The following is a 21,766-nucleotide window of genomic DNA, read 5'->3' as shown; positions in this document are numbered from 1 at the left end:
TGTCTCACAAACATAGAGCAAGCTTCAGGATAAATATTCCAGCACATCTTATTTAAACTGAAAAGACTATGGCCTTTAGAAGAGTCTCTACTTGTCTGTTTAGGACAGGCAACAGCAATAGCAACCTAATAGGGAAGAAGCTAAATTGAATCAAAATGATCTAAATATAGTGCCTTGAAGTTTGAACTATACTGAATTAACAGAGCAAAAATTAACCCGTGTTAAAACTCATATGAAAACATGCCACTAAGAAAATGTATTGGAAGTTATGTGGGGTAGACAGTAGGGGGCAGTAGTCCGGGGTTGTGCAAGAAGGAGGAGGCTGTGAATGACGTATAAATGGCGCCCAAGCAGGACCCAAAGCCTAAATTCCGACAGGGCGAGCGAGTGCTGGGCTTTCATGGACCTCTTCTTTATGAAACAAAGTGTGTAAAGGTTGTCATAAAAGATAAACAAGGGAAATACTTTATCCATTACAGTGGTTGGAATAAAACTTGGGACGAATGGGTTCCAGAAAGCAGAGTACTCTACGTGAACACCAACTTGCAGAAACAGTGAGAACTTCAAAAGGCCAATCAGGAACAATATCCACAGGGCAAGATGTGAGGTGCTGCTCCAGTAAAGAAGACATCATGTCTGCAACAGAAATTTTTTGAAGTGAAAACAAAGAAGAAGAAGAAGAAGAAGAAGAAGAAGAAGAAGAAGAAGAAGAAGAAGAAGAAGAAGAAGAAGAAGAAGAAGAAGAAGAAGAAGAAGAAGAAGAAGAAGAAGAAAGAAGAAGAAGAAGAAGAAGAAGAAAACACCTGGAAATGGAGATGGTGGCAGGACCAGTGAGACGCCTTAGCCTCCTAGGAAGAAAAGAGCCCAGATAGACCCTACAGCTGAAAATGAAGTAACATTCATGAACAGAATTGAAGTTAAAGTAAAGATTCCTGAAGAGCTGAAACCATGCCTTGTGGATGACTGGAACTTGATCACCAGAGAAAAAACAGCTTTTTTTATCTTCCTGCCAAGAGAAGAACGTGGGTTCCATTTTGGAGGGTTATGCAAATTATAAGAAATCTCGAGGAAATACAGATAATAAGCAGTATGCTTTTAATGAGGTTGTGGCCAGGATGAAGGAGTACTTCAATGTGATGTTGGGCACTCATCCACTCTACAAATTTGAGAGGCCACAGGATGCTGAAATTCTCACAGCTCACTCCCATGCACCCACATCCCAGGTGTATGGAGCGCCACATTTGCTGAGATTATTTGTGTGAATTGGAGTGATGTTGGCCTATACACCTCTAAATGAGAAAAGCCTTGCTTTGTTACTGCACCATCAACGTGATTTCCTCAAGTACCTGGCAAACCTTCTGCGACTTTGCTCAGTGCCAGTGACTATGAAGTGGCTCCTCCTGACTCCCATCGGAAAGCCATGAGGGGTGTGCTCTCTCTCACTCATGCTTGGATCTCTGTACACAGTCTGGTTCTTAGTCCTTCTCTTGTACAAATGATATACTTTGAAGACCGTTGGTGTATAACAGAGTTGCTGTTTGTTTTTGTTTTAAACAGAGAAAATAAAAGGAGTCACTGCTCCCTTTTTCTTTCTTTTTTTTTTTTCATTTCAAAGTCTCCACCAGTGTACTCAGTGATGGACAACAGAGACACGCTGTAGAGTGTTTTATTACCCAGTTGACAAAGCTGCTTTTGAATGCCAGTGGTTCTGTTCCTTTGACCCGACACACTTTTATCATATGTGTTAATGCTCTATTTCAAAGTGCTCTCCTTCCTAGTGCCAAAGGTTCACTTCAGTGTATATAACTGAACACTCATCCATCTGTGCTCTTTTTTTATGGTGCTTAAAGAGCCCATCCTCTGTGAGTCACTCGTGTTGTTCCTTAGGCATTTTATCTTTGCTTAATTGTTAAAGAATGGTGGCTTGTTTTCATGGTTTCTGTATTTGTGTCTAATGCATGTTTCAACATGATAAATTCAGTGCATTGCGTAGCTACAGCTTTATGGAAAAGTCAATTTTATAGGAGTCCCTTTTCATATTTTCAATAAATTTCTTTATATTTCAAAAAAATGAATTATTGTATTATAATAAACCAGAATCCTATAGATAAATATGACATTTTCTGCCTTATATGGAATCATGTGTGTTTGTGTGAGCATGTGCACATGTGTGTGTGTGCATGTGTGTGTGTGTGTGTGTGTGTATAAAACATGAAATGATATAGGGGATCATGAAGAGATGATAATATAATGCATATGACATGAAAGCAGGAGAAGAAAGAACTTGTAAGAGGGACTGGGAAGATGAGAAAGCATATTTTAAAATATTTATAAAATAAAGAAGAGTAAGTCAATTAACAAAAGGATACATTTTCCTTGAAACTACTTCCAGCTAAAAAATGTCTAACATTAAGAAGTAGTATGAGTAAAACACTGTAAGAATTTTTTGAGAAATCCCATGTGTGTTCACTATGTTCTGAGCATACTGAAGCCACCATCTCAGGCTAATGGGAGTAGACACTTTTGAGACAATCATTTGGACTGTGTGATGCAACAGAACTTGGAAAGGAAATTTGGTTCTATGTTAAGCCTTCACTTGCTGAAGGGGATGTTGGTTCTGAGTAATAAGCTCTGGGAGATAGGGTACATGTCTATAAGTTAAAATAAAAACTGCTACTCTTGAGAATTAGACAGTCAACTAAAACATAAGAAATGTAGAAAAGTACAGAGTACTGTTGATGACACTCGTGATAGAAGCTAGTGAGTCTACTATGCCAGGACAACTCCTGAGAGTGGTACATCTGGATTGGAAAACATATTAAAGTAAAGGGTTCTTTCCTTTACTTTGAAAATGAAAATCAGCCATTCTCGACAGGCATAGTACACAGGTTAGAAAAATCAAGAATAAGAAGTGAGAAAAGACCACTATAGACCTGGCAAGAAGCTTTGATTAAATGTGTGTGACAGTAATCTTAAACATGATTAGCATGATGTCCCAGATGAACCGAGGAAAACAACATCATTTTCTTATTTCTGAAGACAACATGCTCTGTGGCTCAAGGACATAAGAGAAATCAATGTCAAACTGAACAGGAAACTTTCTCTCAGCTGGCTACATTTCGAAGTGCTACAAGGTGCCATGCAGGATTGCTCAGGGAGGAAAGATATCAAATTATCTTACCAGGGTCAAGACCCTGAATGCTACAATATGACCTACCAAGCAAGATGTGCCAACTTGTGCAATGGTGGCAGGCATTAATGTTACGAGTGACTAACCACTTTCTGGTTAGATTTGGTGTCTGTTCCACAGGAAGGATTCTATGTCAGGTGTGCCAAACTTTGTCATAGCTCATGGGTAGGCAAGAAGGCCCGACGGCAGACTCTTCTACTGTTTTGCTAAACAAGCATGCTCACAAATTGCTGTCTAAATATATCCATGGTCCTGATTTACTCTCATGTTTTGTCAAAAAAGCTTCTCTTTCCCAGTGGGTTGCAGTAAACGGAAAGATATATGACTGGTCGAAAGGCTGGGTGGTCATCCATAACCTTATCATCTGTATAAAGCTTTCCTTGCCTCCCTGTACACACACCCAGGTTAAGAGAAGTCTTAAGGTGGTGGAAAGAATTTAGGAGCTGGTACTAAGAATTTCTGTTTAACTGGACATGGCATAGTTTACAGTCATGAATTTACACCAGCTGCTACAAGATGAAGCCAGCCAAAACTCCTGCATATGTACTGTAGAGTTTCTTCAGGCCCCATTCAGTATAGAGGGTTAATTACATGGCGGTTTCTGAAGGAGAGAGATTTTTGAGGATGTGGCCACTGATGGGAATTCCATACTCTATTGGGTGGCCCCATGTCCATCCACATATGGGCAACAATAACTGACCTTGGTGAGTTGTATATTTTTAAATTGTGATAGTTTATCACAATATTATTATGAGTTAGATAACTGTAGTCTATATAGTGTAGATTATTCCATATAAATCTATTAAGTGGGTATGAATAATTGTGTTTAGTGTGTGTTTTATACACATACACATATGCACACACATACACACAATATGTATATGCATATGTGTGACTGTATACATAAATACAATTTGTTCTATACTGAGAAAGTAAATCGTTTCTCCTCAAAAAAAGGCCATACGCATTAACAATTTATAAGGAAATATAAATGGAAAACTGATTTTTCACGGTGTGGCTTATATAATGTGATAAAGTAGAACATGTAAGAAATGCATAGAATTAAAAGTGTAACTGGGTGTCCCTTTCTGGATTGTCTTTCCTTTATTTTCCGCCTGGCTAAATGTACTTCTTGACATCACAGGATAGCGTTCTCAGTTCATGGGCCTGGATACATCTCTCATCTTCAGGATTCTCATGTACTCTCATGTCCATTGTTACATCCGTGACTACATTCTATTATGTAACAAGACTTGTGTTATAATTATCAACCAAATAATTATAGGTCGCCCTCTATTCCTAGTGTAAGAAGTACACCACGCATTCAATACTTCCAACTGAGCTGTATGATCTCACAAGCCAAAGCTGCCTTCCCAGAATATCTAATAGTCAGCTGTTGGTTCAGTATCCTAGTCAGTGTTTACAGTGTGAATAGTATTGTTTATATGAAAATATTTAATGCCAGGTTAAATGTTTGCATCATAAAAAAGCAGCACTTATGTTTGCTTCAAGAAACACAGAGTGAAATGAAGACTCCATCTGCAAGCCCCTGAAACTTAGCACACAAAAGACCACATGTTCTGCATATAGAATGTACGTGATACGTCATAGAATTGCTCAGGCTTAAACTATATGGAGCTTTCTGTGTGTTTCAATTTATTCTCTTTTACAATCAAAAACAAGAAAAGAGCATAAGAAAAAAACTCACACAAATGCTATGCTCTTAGCAAGCCAAAATAATTATTGTGACATGATTCTAAGATAATTATAGCAATTTATTGTAAACACTTTTCAAGTAATCATTAATTTGAACATCCCAAATTGGAGTTATCGTTTTAACGCAGTTTCTGTTTTTCTTTGAGTTGTCCAATTAGCTTTTATATTTGACCTCAATCTCTTAAGTTTTACTTGACTTATCTTTCTCTAGCAAGGGATTTGTTAATATAAAAAAACATGTAAATGTCTTAAAATAATATTTTTAACAGAAATTAAAATATTTTAATTTTACCCTTCAAGTTTTTTGTTTATGTGGTGTATTGTACACATAAGTGCAGTGCCTTCGGAGAGCAGAAAAATATTTTGGATATTATGAAGCTAGTAATTCAAGAGGTCGTGAGCCACACGAGGTAACTCCTAGGAAGTGAGTTTCTGTCCTTTGCGTGAGAAGTATATGTTTTTATCTACTGAGTCATCTCCCCAGTCCTGATAATTAGTTTTTTAATGTGAAAAAAATTGATAATATGTAATAATATTTACCTGATTCTTAGTTTTCTGATGAACTACTATTAAACAAACTACCATTTGTGTGTAAAATGGATGTTCCTGTTTCTTAGGAGACTGTTACATACGCCTATTCAGTTCCATCCCTCTGATCCACTTGCTTGCGTCTGCCATTTGATTTCATTTCAGATTTTGTCATGACTTTTGATGTCTTGGTATCATGTCATCTTGCTGTCACACCACATATCAATGCCATCCTGCTTAGTATTCCGTGTCTCATCAATATGCCATATCCCTTACAAACAAGTGGCTCTTATAAGCCTACTAGAATTAGAAGCATCACTGAGGAATAAAATTAAATTTAGAAACGAATTTATCAGTCAAAGTCTCTAGAGGCTCCTGAACATGAAATGTTTTGATATATATAGCACCCTAACCAAAAGGCCATCCTTTTCTTTCATTCTTCTGATAGTAAATAATGATCTCATGATTAACCATAAAAAATAATCCCACATAGAACACATCTTTAATTCAGTACCCCATTTTTAAATGTCAAACAAGTCAAGTTAATTATGTACTTCAGCTTAGAATAGTTAAAATCTTCCCTCACTCTGAGATGATGTCTAACTAGTTAGTTAAAGGCTCTGTCTTTTCACATGAGTGTATATATTAAATTCTATAGGCTCTTGTCATGCCATTCCAACCATTTGAGATAGTCACAGGTAATAGGAGAGAAACAATTTAGACGTGTCTAAATCTGACTTTGTGCCAGGCTTTGTCATTCTCTAGAAAGGTGAACATGGTCAAGTAACTGTTTTATTTTAATGCTGATGCTTAGTCTTTCATTCATAGTTGGAGTTAGAAAAAGGCTTTTCTGTAAGCCCCTGCTGCCTCATGTTGGTTGATTCTGAAGAATTATTTATGGTGTGCTTGACCCCTCTGGCTCCTGCAATTCTTCTTCCATGTCTTCTGCTGGATTCCCAAGCTCAGCCTAATATTTGGGTGTGGATCTCTCTGTTTCCATCAGTTGTTGGGTAAAACCTCTCTGATAACAACTGACCTAGATGCCAATCTATGACTTCAGCAAACTATCTTTTTTTTTTATTTTTATTTTTTGCTATTCATGTTTAATTCTATTGTGGGTCTCTGGGGTATCCAGCTTCTGGCTCCTGGCCTTCTGGGCAGTATAAGGAGTGCAGTCCCTCTCATGGCCTGGACATCAACTGTAACAGTCATTGGTTGTCCATTCCCACATTTTCTGTACCATGGTTACACCAGCACAATTGTAGGTCAAAGGTTTGTAGCTGGGTTGGTTTCTCAATTCCTATATGGAAGTCTTTCCTGGTTACAGGAGATGGCTAGATCAGGCTCACAATTCCCCATTGCTAGGAGTCTTAGCTAGGTTTATCCTCATCAATTCCTGGGAGTTTCCATTGCTCTGGGTTTCAATGTCATCTCAAAGATGCCACATGATTCCAGCTGTCTCTTGCAGTACTCTCTCCCTCCATCCTCCCCACACCTGATGGCACCCATTTCCATCAGCTATCCAGTCTCCCTTCCCCATTTGCATGCATACAGCGTGTATTCTGTTTTACCTTCTTGATGAAATTCAATCACCTCTACCCCCTTGGGCCTTCCTTGTTCCTTAGCATCTTTGGGTCGGTGAATTGTAGCATGGTTATCTTGTACTATATGGCTAATACCCACTTATAAGTAAATATATACCATGCTTGTCTTTCTGGTCTGGGCAACCTTACTTGGGATGGTCTTTTCTAGTTTCATCCCATTTGCCTGAAAATGTCATGATGTCATTGTTTTTAACAGATGAGTAGTATTCAATTGTGTAAACGTTCCACATTTTTTTTTTTTTTTATCCATTCGTTGGTTAAGGGACATCTAGATTGTTTCCAGTTTCTGGCTAGTATGAATAAATCCATTATGAATGTAGTTGAGACAAATGTCCTTGTGGTATGTGAAGCAGCTTTTGGGTATATGCCCAGCAGTGCTATAACTGGGTCTTGAGGTTGAGTTCTCCCTAATTTTCTGAGAAAACTCCAGACTTATTTCCACAGTGGTTGTACAGCAGTGGAGTATTCCCTTTTCTCCACATCCTCACCAGCATGTCCTGTCACTTGAGGTTTGTTTTTTTTTTTTTAAATCTTAACCATTCTGATGGACATAAGATAGAATAGAATTTCAGAGTAATTTTAATTTGCATTTCTTGATGGCGGAGGATGTTGAACATTTCTTTAAGTGCTTCTCTGCCAATAAATATTCCTCTACTGAGAATTCTCTGTTAGACTTGTACCCCATTTTAATTGGATTATTTAATTTGTTGATGTCTAGTTTCTTGAGTTCATGTATTTTAATAGCAGCCCTCTGTCAGATGTGGAGTTAGTAAAGATCTTTTCCCATTCCTTAGGGTGCCCTTTTGTCCTACTGATAGTACCTTTTGCCTTACAAAAGCCTTTCAGTTTCACAAGGTCCTATTTATTAATTGTTGATCTTTGTGCCTGAGCTGTCATTGTTCAGTTCAGAAAGTTATCTCCTGTACCAGTGTGTTCAAGGCTATTCCTCACTTTCTCTTCTCTTAGATTTAGTGTATTCAGGTTTATATTGAAGTCTTTGATCAAGTAGGACTTTAATTTTGTTCAGGGTGATAAAAATTGATCTATTTACAATCTTCTACCTGCTGACATCCAGTTAGGACAGAACCATTTGTTGGAGATGTTTTCTTTTTTCTGATGTATATTTCTGGCTTCAAAACCAGATATCTGTAGGTTTGTAGATTTACTTCTTGAAATTCATTTCAATTTCATTGACCAATCTATCTGTTTTTATGCCAATTTTACGTGATTTTTATTACTTGCTCTGTAGTACAATTTGAAATTAGGGATGCTGATACCTCCAGAAGTTCCTTTATTGTATAGAATTGTTTTAGATATCCTAGGATTTTTGTTTTTCCATATAAAATTGATTATTGTTGTTTTAAGGTCTATAAAGTTGTGTTGGAATTTTTATGGGAATTGCATTGAATCTATAGATTCCTTTTGGTAAAATGGCCATTTTTACTGTTAATCCTACTGATCCACGAGTATGGGAGGCCTTATTATCTTCTGATATACTTTTAAATGTCTTTCTTCAGAGACTTGAAGCTCTTCTCATACAGGTCTTTCACTTGGTTAGAGTTATGCCAAGGTATCTTATATGTTTTGTAGCAATTATAGAGTGTGCTGTGTCCCTGCTTTTGTTCTAAGTCCATTTTTGGTTTGGGGTTTGTTTGTTTTAGTTAATTTTATAACTAGTCACCTTGCTGGTGGTATTTGTTAGCTTTAAGAGTTCTCTGGTCCAATTATCGAGGTTGTTTATGTATGTACCATGTCATCAGTGTATAGTGGCACTTGACTGCTTCCTTCCCAGTTTGTATCTCCTTTAGTTGTCTTATTGTTGTAGCTAAACCTTGAAGTGATACAGTGAATAGATACGGAAAAATTGTCTTGTCCCTGCTTTTAGTCCAATCCCTTTACATTTGTCTTCATTTAATTTACTGTTGGCTATGAACTTTACTGTATATTGCTTTTATTGTGTTTAGGTGTGCATATCCCTGATCTCTCCAAGATTAAACACGAAGAGGAGTTGGATTTTGTCAAAGGCTTTTTCAGCATCTAATGAGATGAACTATTTCTTTCGATTTGTTTATAAGGTAGATTACTTTGATACATTTTTGTATGTTGAACCATCCCTGCATCTCTGGAATGAAGCCTATTTGGTCATAGTTAATGATGTGTTTGATGTGCTCTTGATTTGGTTTGTGAGTATTTATTGAATATTTTTACATCAATATTAATGTGGGAAATTGGTCTGAAATTCTCTCTGTTGAGTCTTTATGTGGTTTAGGTATCAGGTGACTACTATGGCCTCATAAAAAGAATTTTCCAGTGTTCTTTCTGTTTTTATACTGTAGAAAAATATGAAGAGTATTGGTATTATCTCTTCTCTAAAAGTCTGGTAGAATTGGGGGGGCGGGGGTTGGAGACTTTTGGTGACAACTAGCCTAAGCCCTTCACACATATGTAAGAGTTTTTACTTGATGTTCTTTTGGATGTCCTAGCAGTGGGAGCAGGACCTGTCTCTGACACTGTTGCCTGCCTTTGGGACCTTTCTCCCATAAAGTGTTGCCTTGCCTAGCCTTAATAGAAGAGAGGCTCATATTCTTACTGCAACATAATGTGCCACAGCTGGCTGATATTTATCAAGCCAGACTTTTTTCTAAAGCAAAATGGAGGAAGAGTGGATGAGATAGAGATGGGGGGAAGGGACTGTGAAGAGAGGAGAGGGCAGAAACTGAGGTCTGGATGTGAAGTAAATAATATTACCAAAAAAAAAAAAAAAAAAAAAAAAGGGAGAGGGGTGAATAAATTTTCTTAAAATGCATGATGAATTTCCAGTAGGCATTACTTGTCAATTATATTCAAGTGAAAACTCTAAAAGAGAAAAATCATGAACTTGAAAAATGAATGAAGGAATTAAACACAGATATCTCATTCACTGGAAAGCATATGCAGGCTGGAAAGGGGTTTTTATTTAAGATAAGCAAAGTCATTCTCCTCTTCATTAATTTCCATGAGAAGGCGTCAAATGCTTCCTCTTTGCTGCTGAGTGGTCTTTTGTTAGGCTTTAGTTTAAGGGATTCTGGGCACATTGCTTGCAAGTGTAAATTGTGACAATTATTTTTGAAGGGAAGAGTTCACAGTTCTCATCATCATTGAATATACATCTATTTGTTAAAAGAAGAGCACTAAGAAAATGCTTTTCTGTGTCAGATAATAGTCACCATGATTATTTGCTTATTTTTATGCCATTTCTTACCACATTATTTGGGTGACCTTTGTCAGATTGCCTTTTAAAGATGATATTTCAAATCATTTTAATAGAAGTATGTGCTTCTCTGATATTATGGTAATTATCATTCTATATTGAATGATTTATCCAACAAGCAATTTTGCAGTGGCTATTAGAGGACAGCTGTTAGTTCAGACACTGAAAACAACAGTTCAAAATAAAGGCTAAATTCACACTCTTTAACAGTTGACATTTAAGTGGGAGATCTAAACTAAATAAAAACACAAACAATGTTCTGTAAGTGCCACAGAGAAGAACACAGAGTGCAAAGAGCATAAGAGCTGAATAGATTGGTGCATGGTGGTGATTGTGAAGGGCATGGCCCAAAAATGTCAGCCTTGTACCCAAGAAAGTATCAGAAAGCTGTGGAGGGGTAAGTCATGTGGACAACTGCAGAGAGAGTGGTTCAGTCACAGAAAGTACCAAGTCCTGAAGTTTGCAAGGAGGAGCATGTTCAGAGTATCAGAGAATTAGAGCTCTATGGTAGTTTTAGGTTCCGTCATTGGCTCCCAGTGAAACAGAAAGCTCTGAATGGTTGTGAGCAGAAAATTAGCAATGTATTGCCATTGGCTGTTGTCCTGGTTACTTTTCTTCCTGCTGTAGCCAAAACACTCGACAAAACCATTTTAAGGAAAGGAAGGTTTATTTGGGCACGGGGTTCCAGGGCAGAGTCCAGCATGGTGGGAAACATGGTGCCAGGAGCCAGAAGAATCTGGTCACAGATTGCTACTGCACCTGAGGCTGGTTTTTCTTTCTTCTTCAATCTGGGACTTAGCCAATGGTATGACACTCCCTACCTTTTATTGACACTTTCCACTTCCATTAATCCAGTCTAGAAACTGTTCCATAGAGATGCCCAGAGATTGGTGTCCATGGTGATTTTAAATCTATTCAAATTGACACGTAAAATATCTATCATAATTGGCCAATTGAAAATGGATTGTAGCTGTCCAGGGACAATTAAAACAACCCAACTATGAGACTATTGTTATAACGTACGCAAAATAAGATACAGGTTGAGGAAAAAATTGGAAGCCAGGAAAAGGATAATAAATTAGATTTTAGCTACTTGTTTGCTGGAATAGTGACCTTGTTTATTTAAACAAGCTCCAAAGTAAAAAAACATGCATGATAAAGGAAATCACAGCATGAAGACAGTAGCCACTCAGCAGGCAGAAGAGACTTTAGACTCCCAGCTTCAGAAAGAAAAGCCCATCAGCATGGCTTTAGGCTGGAGGGAACTTGTGGATACCATGAGATTAACAGATACTATGAAGGATTGCCAGGAATGCGGATGAGGAACTAGTGCCAGAGGCTCAGTGGCAAGAATCTAACAGGAGATACACACCGAGCAGCAGAACACAGAGAGAAGGAACCTCATAACCTCCAGCTTAGCCCTGGATGAAATTTGACCTCCTCACCCCTTGGGTAGAGAGAAGAGATGGACGAAAATAGGGGAGGAAGCACACCAACTTCATCTAAGGTGTAGGGAAATAAATACATTTTTCTACATGTATTAAATAATGAATTGTTTACTTTATCAATATTAATTCGTTCTTTGTTCAGAAACATGGAGAAAATATTTTTTCTTTAAATTAGAATTCCAAGAAAACATTTTCATCCACTGAAGAACCATTTCTAAAGAGAAATGTGATATTTCACTGATCAGAATATTTTACTTAACCTTAATTTACTTAAGGTTTCAACAAACATGGCATTAAATTAATTAATTACACCTCAGATATACATTTTTAAAATATTAGATATGTCCATTTTGATCGTTTGTTTTAGATTTATTTTTATTTTGTATTTATGTACTTGTATGTGTGCATGTGTGTGTGTGTGTGTGTGTGTGTGTGTGTGTGTGTGCGTGTGTCTGTGCTAGCTATCACAGAGTATGAGAAAGGGGCCACAGATCCCAGGATTTTAAAAAAATGGAGTCAGACCTCTTAGAGCTGAAGTTACAGGCAATTTTGTGCTGCCCAACACAGTACTGGGCACTGAAATTTGGTCCTGTGGTAGGTCAACAAATATTCTTTTGATGGATTTGAGCAACTCCTGATGTGTATATAAGGTTTAATAGTTTAAAAATTATATGACATTTGCTTTTAACCACTATTCAATTAGTTAGTTTTTGAAGCAAGTGAGTGTTGATCAAATAAAGGCACTAGTACCCATCCAAGAGTTGTATAGGCTTCTCAAGAAACACAGTTGCCTCAATTTATACAATCTTTCAAAAATTTTATAGAGAAGGAAAATACTTAAATTTGTAAGCTAATTAGTCATTATCAATCAAGTCATTTAATGTTTTTGAAAATTTTCAAAAAAAAGAAAAGAAAATTCAGACAGAAAAAAAAATCTTCTTTTACAGCTAAAGAAACTGAGACATATGCTTCATGGTTTTCATGAGTAAAAGAACACCATCAGTCGGAGAAATAATAATTCAAGACACACACACACACACACACACACACACACACACACACACACGTATATACTAAAGCAGTAAATGAAATAAAATAATTTGACAATTTCTGTTTCAATGATTTTTTATTTTAACTAACTATGGTGACTCAAAAGAGAAAACATAGTGGGTAGAAATAGTGCAATCATGAAGTTTTCCATTTAAATTCTGTATTTTAACCAATTAAATTAAATAGGTAAATTTGATAATATGTAACTTTAAAGAATAAAGTAGGGAAAAACTCTGGAAATAGTTAAAGATAGCTTATATTCTGCATTGCCTACTATTTAGCCAAAATGTAATTTTAATGTCTACCTCATTAGCTTGCAAAATTGTTTTCATTTTTAAGAAAAGGTAAAATATATAGAGTGAAGACCATTTTAAAAGTGAATTTGTCATTGATTTGTTACCAAAAGATCAGATATCTATGCATCATATAGAAAGTATTTAAATTTGGTCAAATACATTTCTGGTACCAGAGACCTTAAAATGTTTTCTTTGGAAAGAAATGTAAAGACTAAGATATAGAAAATGGTCAAACAAGTTGGGAACTTTGATAAAATGGCATAAGTGTTTGGATAAGAACTAGCCCACACCACTGTGCACATAGGCCTTTCTGTCATTAACGTTCCAACCGTCATTTTAGCTGACCTCAGTCATGCTTGGCCCTTTGCTTTGGCCTCATATTTACTGCAATTCTGCCTGCTCTAAAGCTCTGTCCACACCATCTCTCTCCTGGACTGTCTGCTGGGGGCCTCTGGACTGAGATTATGGATTCCAATTAGGCCTTGTTACAACCAGAATGATTTTTCAATGCTGATCTTAAAATGCTAAGCCCAACATAGTAACGATAATTCACTTGCATATCTTTTAAGGATAAACTTAAACACTCATTTTGTCCCAGAATATATTACAATCATCTGATGACTAGTCACTCCTCATTTTTACATGACTTACCCCTGTTCACTGGGCTCTGTGCATTCTAGCCGTTTTTAAGTCTTTAATATGTATTACTTGTTTTTTCAGACTTCAGGCATATTAGTTATGTTTATGAAAACATTTCATATTCCTTTTCTAATCAAATCTTGTCTTAACGTACAGGTTAATTTTATTTATTTATTTATTTATTTATTTATTTATTTATTTATTGCCAAATAAGAATTCATGTACATACACACACCCCAGAATAGAACTTGTTATAGTGGGCTGAGTTCACCATCCACTTAATAGGTTCTCTATTTTCCAGTCTATAATTTAAGCTGTAAGAGTTAATAGAAATAGTCGTTTTCCATTGTACATGGCATATTATTAATCTTTGGTAAGTAAATGGGTAAATTAATGTATTTAATTCAGCAACATGGCTGCTCTGACAAGAGATCACATCTAAAGACCTAGGTCTATGTGATCCAGCTGATGTAGACAAAGTGACAAATCACTGAAAGGTTTGACAGAATGAATCACAGGTAGGATGGGCCCAACTCTTTAGAGAACAGCATGGGAAAGAGAAGCTCCTTAAGAACAGCGCACGGAAAGAAAAATAGTGGAGGGTGAGTAGTGTGTGTGGCAGTTTTACGAGGACAGTTTAATAGAGATAGGTTGCAGAGAGAACTAGCCAGAGAATGAGGAACCAGGAGATTAGAACAAATTTCCCCAGTTAATTTTGAGGCTGAGCAGTGCAATTCAGTTAGAAGCTAAGAAAAGCCAGTTTTAATCAGTCAAGTTGGTGAAAAGTTTGACCCAGAACAGCTGAGTTGAAGCAGCCAGTGTGAGTTCAGAAAGAACTAGACAGAGTAAGTTTATTCAGCAGTTAAGTCTCAGACACTGAAGCATTCTAGGACTAGGTTAACAGGTGGAGGCTGGAAGCTGGAGCCTTCAAGATGCAAGTGGATAGAAGATTAGATTTTACAAAAGCTAGAACCTTCCAAGCCTAGGGATAGAAAAAATGAAGAAAGAAGCTCTGGGCCCAGCCCAAGCCATGTATTCACACAACTTGGGTACTGCTCTCATCTCATCACCTCATCTGAGGAAATAAAAAGAGCATTTGCATTACTGATTTGATAAAAGTGGAATTGTAGCCATTGCACTATAATCACTGAACTCCGTATATCAGCATATGTCCTTTAGGAAGAAGTTATCATATTCTCAGAAAGCAATCTTCTGGCTTTCTGGCTTCTAAGACGATTATCTCAGTTCTGGGAGCCTTCCCCTAGAGGACAATGTCCTGTGGATACCACAGTCGATCATCTCACAGTTTCTTATTAGATTTCTTTCATCTCTCACTGAAATGTCTATAAAACTTCAAAATGTGAACAAGCAAAGGCAATCTATTAATTATTCTTTCACATAAAAATCTATATACCATGCTGAATCAATGAAAATTTAGACCACAAGAGATAGTTGCATGACTCCATTTTCTGGAGACACACTTGAGTGTGTAGTTGCCACACCTGAGTAGGGACTAAAAGTGGTTTTTGCCTCCATCTACTTGTGTTAAAGAATACGAAACATATGTATACATGAGAATTGAGATTCAATAAAGTCAAGAATTTCTACTGCTTCCTTTTTGAGGCAGAGTTTTATTATGCATCCCACAGTTACCCAGAGCACTTTTAAGTAAGCATTTACATGTGTCTGTATGTTTCATTGGTTTATTTACACCATGTAATATAGAAGATTCCACAAACAATAGCTCACACATCAAATTGAGACCATGAGTAGCTTTATTTTTAAAGAAAGTTTAATTGGACCATAGCATAGCCATGATAACTCATTAATGTGACATCTAAAGATGTTTTCACTACACAAATGAAGATGTTAGTACTTAGGAAAAAGACTCTATGGCTGAAAAAACACAACATATTTTATAACTTGTATAAAATGGGCGATTAATATGTACTATTAATACATGTAATTATTATAGCAGTTAATTATTTAATCTGCTGTCATATCAATAAAAGACACAGACACCTGTTAGATTTGTAATATGCCTATACACTGGACATGAGCAGAAACTATCCCCCTAAGCTGTCTTTTGCCTTCCAGCCCCACATCCCGAGCCAATTGCTCTAAAAATTCCTATCTGGGCTACTTCCATCCAATATCCCATAAACACTTGCACATGTTTCTCATCTGGGCTGCATTCCTCCATCCCTGATCCTCAGATCAGTGGCTCCTCCCAGCCACATGATTATTTGTTTACCTAATCCATGGTTGGTCTGCCTTTTCTTCTCCTCTCTAGTACCTGACTTTCTCCTTCCTGAGATCATGCTGTCCTGCAAGCTCTTGGACGTTGGCTGTGCCTACCTCACTTCTGCCCTCCCAGGTGTGTAGGCAACTTTATTTAGCCAATCAAGGATAATTTTGGAGGCAAGGTTTTGCTTTGGTACGTGAGTATCTGCTTGTAAAAGACAACAAAAATAATTAACTTTAGAATACATAGCACCGGCCAGTCCTCACCAGCAACTTGACCTTAACAGAACAGGATTTTACTGGTTCCTAAGATGTAAACTATAAGAACACACTGAAAGCTAGTGCAGGTCAGAATGGCTGCTTTTATGTTGGCTAAGAAACAATCTTGTTCATGCCATCTTCCTCATTGATAGCAAATTCCATCCCAGTGGGAAGGACAAATAATCCCTCAATGGCATTGTAAAAAAAAGTATTGAATTTTGATGGCCTCTGCCTACCACTCCAGAGGATTCTGTGGCCTCTTATGCTCTCCTTAGACATCTGTACTCACATACATACCCACTCACAGATACATACCTACCTACACATGCATAAAAACAATTATTGTTTAATGTATTGTTTTCTGAACTCACTGTAACACCTTTGGGAACCCCGCAGGCTTGTAGACCACACTTTTAAGTCATACAATTCTTACCCAACTTACCTCTTTGCTTCCTACACTTAATGGGAAACAGAATCTAAGAGTAACTGGTGACCCTTATACCCTGGCATACCCTTACCACTCAACCATTGTCTAACATAAGCACTAAAAAAGCAGGCATGATACTGGAGTTTACAACCATGTAAAACTAAAGGGATACTATTCATCAATTTCTAGTTGTGTGTAGAATAGTCTATTTTTAAAATACTCTGAGAAATATTAATTTCTTTAGAATTTTTTAAGTCACTAACTTTATAAAACTGCACATCAATCCTAAAAGTTTTCCTTGATTCGTTAATTAAACAACCATGGCTTTAGGGCTGAATAAGATATATTGGGCCAGAAGACTGAAGACAATGCTTCAAAAGTATAGAGTTTGGGGTGACTGTTTAGGCAGCAAACTGTCTCTGTCACTTTCTCATTTTTCTAAGCTGCTAACCTGTACTTCCTATCTACTCAAATAATTAATTTTATTCTTTCTCAAGTCTCTGATGGGGTTGAAGACCAGATAGTTTAGTTTTACAGTTAAGCTTAGTTGTTCAGGGGTTAAGATGTTTTTAGGTCTAGATAGATATTTTAAGTTGATAAAGATGAGATATGATAGATATTGATTTACATTCACAAAGATAGGAAAGATGTTTTCTTCAAGGCTGCCAAATACAAATAACCAAAACACTAAGAATCTAAGATTTATATAGTTCCTGATTGTTTCATGGTTCTTGTTGCTATGGTTAGTTTACTGTATATATGTGTAATGACATAAATGTATATGTAAAAAGAGAAAAATAATGAACAATTTAAAAATAATAACAGAAAAAACACATGTGATAGTTTGCCTATGTGACATGATGGTACTGTTCATACACTCCCCATCCATTACTGCCAAAGTGTCCCACAGAGAATTAACACCCCACACTAAAGTAGCTGACACTTCCTCTAATGCTACCTGTACCATAAAGCACACTCTTTTAGCAATGACAGTGTGCAGTCACTCACCAAGGACTAAGCATATGTTGTATTGAATCATCATTTTCTCTCTGGATTAAAATCAGGTAAGCGTCTTGCCTGAAGTGATTGCTCAGAAAACGAGGACTGACATGAGATCAAAGCACTCTGTCTTTCAGGGTCTATGTTCGCTACTCTGATCTGAACTCTCCTTCCATCATTTTCAATCCCCAAATCTCTGGAAGAAGTCATGTTTTAGGGCAGCTCTACTCTGATTGGTAGTAAACAGGAGGCAAAACTTTATTTTCATATCTGAAAAGGTTACTTTTGTCCTTTCTCAACTTTACTGTGGCTCTCTTCACATAACCTCAAAATTGCTTACATAGTAAGAAAAATACAACCTTTTGAACCCTTATTGGTATTAATCTTGCAAAAATTCAGATTCATGAACCTGTGTAAGAGCCAAAGCAGACAGAGAACACCAATAAAACAAGGCCTCTAAATCAACACCATCAAAGCTCCTATAAACTCCCAGGGTCTGAAGCAGCATGGGTTCTATGCATATATACTATGGGTTCCAGTTTATTGTTTTATGGTATTGTTGAGTGTGAGAATGAGTCTTGTATCTTCTTTAGTGTTCTTTTTATCCTATTTGTTTGTTGCCCAAATTCAAGGTAATAGTTTTTGTTTTGTTGTATTGTATTTTATTTTTGCTATATTTTTAAAAATTCAAGTTTATCTTACTCACCTTCTCCCTCTGTTCTAATTCTATAGCTATAGCTCAGAGTGTGTTGTTCATGCTATGCACTGAAATATTACTCAGTTGTGAAAAGAACAAGGTCATAGAGATGATATATACATTAGTAAGTATATTAAGTATATACTCATGTATATTAATTGAATGATACATTTATATCAATAAGTTAATCAAGTCAATGTAAATAAAATGAGATACTGTTTATGAATTCTGTTTTGGAAGGAAGAGCTGGTGATCATAATTTTTTTCATAGTACTTAATATCTTTGTGGTATAATTAAAGTCATTTCATACAAAAATTCAAAATGTTTCAACATTTTCTAAAATAAAGGTTCATGGGCCAGAAGTACTCATTCATTCATTTGAGAATAATTTGCTAAGGTTCTGTAACATGTCCACAATCACATTTGAGGATTGCTGGGAATGCATGTGTGAAGTTGGGTAAAGAGTGAGATTCTAGGGGACAAAAAGGAAGAAGAAACTGTGGACACTTCTGAAAAGCAGAAGTCAGTGCTCATGCTGAGACAGTCTCAGTCCCCAGGGTATCAGAGTGGCCTTCGCTGAAGGCCTTAAATAACAAGTTAATTAAAACAGTAAATAGTTGACCCAAAATGAATCTGTTTGAACATTAATGATGATTACCCAGGATATTAATTCATAGACAAACAAAAGATCATAGAGTCAGGTTTGTTATACTAGAGATGTGACCAAGCTCTGCAAAGTACAGATTTTGGCTTGTAGTATCTAAGACATCCAAGTTAAGTCTCCTCATTGCATAAAAAAGAAGTTATCTGAAATTATGGTTTTAAAATGTTATCCTTTCTCTTTAGCCATCAAAATGCACCTTCATATGGAAGCATTCCACACACTTCTGTCAAAAATAACCACAAAACTATACAGCCTGTCATTGATATAAGCAACTTAACATAAACTTGAACTTTGTGGTTGATCAATTTTAAGAATATTGAGGATTATATTTGAACACATTTTACGTGAAAACTGAATTTTCTAAACTGCTAGCATATATTTCTACAGAGTCCTGCTATAATAAATGTTACAGGCAAAGTGTTTACTATGCATTGTTTTCAAGTAGAATAAAGTGTAGTGTAGGCTCTCCTTTAGTCTGTACAAAAGAGCTGTGCCCAGAAGAATGAAAGAGCTAGGGCTGCTGGGATAGCTCAGCTGATAAAATACTTGCCTTGCAAGCAGCAGGGCCCAAGTTCAATCCCCCAGAACCCATTTCAGAAATGCAGTTTGTAGTCCTGTGTGCTCATAATTCCAAAGCTAAGAAGGGAAAAAAAAAAAAAAAAAAAAAAGCAGGTTCCCTAAGGCTTGTTGGTCAATCTCCCTGATGTGGACTCCAGGACAATGAAAGACATTATGTCAAAATAGACAGACAGACAAATAAGGTCGATAGCCCCAGCAGAACAGTGGCTAGGATTGTTCTCTTCCCTCTCCATGCACGCGCACAAATGTACATGCATGATCACACATACAGGTGCCACTGCACATGCATCAACACACATATACATGAAACACAGTGAGTGAGCTTTAGGGACATCTGTTCATGGATTACTGCTGAACATGGTCATATCAGGCCATGTCACCTTGCCTCTGTAAGACATAGCAACTCTATTGGTAGCACACTTTTTGTTCTGTCACTAGTCAGCTTCCAAGTGAATTATTTTTTTTTCTTTTGAAACTCAGTCTTTTTTTTTTTTTCTTCAGATGCTATTTTATTTTTATAGAGACACTAATATCAATGATGATCATATTCAGAACTAAAATTGCAGATACTCTGGGCTTAGAGATGAGGCTAAGGTTTTGCCTTTCTTTATTATGCTTCTTTTTTTTTTAGTGTTTCTTTTTTTTTTTTATTAATTTATTCTTGTTACATCTCAATGTTTATCCCATCCCTTGTATCCTCCCCTTCCTCCCCCCCCCCATTTTCCCATTATTCCCCTCCCCTATGACTGTTCCTGAGGGGGATTACGTCCCCCTATATATTCTCATAGGGTATCAAGTCTCTTCTTGGCTACTTGCTGTCCTTCCTCTGAGTGCCACCAGGTCTCCCCCTCCAGGGGACATGGTCAAAAGTGAGGCACCAGAGTACGTGAGAAAGTCGTATCGCACTCTCCACTCAACTGTGGAGAATATTCTGACCATTGGCTAGATCTGGGAAGGGGTTTAAAGTTTACCTCCTGTATTGTCCTTGGCTGGTGCTCAAACTAAGGCACCAGTCTTATTTTTTATCTCCTAAATAGTGTGTACTCAGATAGAACATTAATTCCTCTAAAGCAAAGAAGAGAAACTTTTGGAATTTGGCTGCAACTATCTCCAAGACTAGATTTACTATAATACTATTGTTTATACATAACACAATGTTTTCTTCCAGTTTGACAGGTTTTGGAAAATCCCCCTTATTCCAAACAAGAACCCATTAGACGTGAGTTATAAATAGAAAATTGTCATTCATAGATAGAATTTGTCTTAGGTGCTTGGTTTTGCTCTGTGGCTGGTCTTCCAATTGAGCTCACTAAATCCTCACAGTGATGTCATTCTTTCTTGACCATATTAATTTTCCCTCTAGTTCTAGAGATTTCAGAAATGTTCCCTCTAAATCGGGAGATTCTTGGAAGCACTCATTGCTGCTATAGAGAGAAAAAGAGATCACACTTGTACTTCCATCCATTAAAACCTTTTTATTAAGTACTTTGCCTAAGGAAATCTGTCAGAAAACACCAGCTAAATGGAGTTAAACACATGAGCCGGCTATGGTGGCACACACCTTTAATCCAAGTACTTGGGAGGCAAAGTCAGGTGGATTGCTGTGAGTTCGAGGCCAGCCTACTCTACAAAGTTAGTCTAGGACAGCCAAGACTACACATTTTTTGTTGAAAAAAAAAATGGAGTCAAACACAGGCTGGTATGTCCTTGTCCAGATTTGTAAAACCATGTGTGTATGCCTCCTCTTTATAGAAAAAAAAGGGGGGAAGATGGAAATTTAGCCACACTATAGTTAATTTTAAGTAACATCTTCTCGTCACTAGATTCCACTAAGTGTCTACATCATTACCAGGACACTGATTTGTTTCCCTTCCTAATATGTAATTCCTCACCTGGAAAACAAGAGTGATATCCTCTGCTCTGAGATCCTGGGCTCAACCACGGTTTCTCCTAAGAAGACTCAAGATTTTCTGCACGGTCGTTGAACTTTCATAACATGAAGGTGTTTGAAATGCAAACAATGACAAAATACTGTAGACAAGGCCGGCACTTAGACCTATTTTCACAACTTCTATGTCTCCCAGGAACACCACACAGGTCGCACTGTTTCTTCCAGTTGTTGGGCCTTACATTTTTAAAGTGGAATTTTTTGGTTGCTTGTATTTATCAAATT

The 21,766-nt window shown here is 36.9% G+C and overlaps 1 pseudogene; it reads left to right on the top strand.

Annotated features, from left to right (window-relative positions):
• Window positions 1-339: 339 nt before the first annotated feature.
• LOC127207674 (mortality factor 4-like protein 1) overlaps window positions 340-21,766 on the top strand; it is a 39,149-nt pseudogene continuing 17,722 nt past the window's right edge.

Source organism: Acomys russatus, chromosome 24, assembly GCF_903995435.1.
Source record: "Acomys russatus chromosome 24, mAcoRus1.1, whole genome shotgun sequence".
NCBI classification, from domain to species: Eukaryota; Metazoa; Chordata; class Mammalia; order Rodentia; family Muridae; genus Acomys; species Acomys russatus.
The sequence above is the reverse complement of the archived record's forward strand: the minus strand, read 5'-3'. Positions and strand labels throughout refer to the sequence as shown.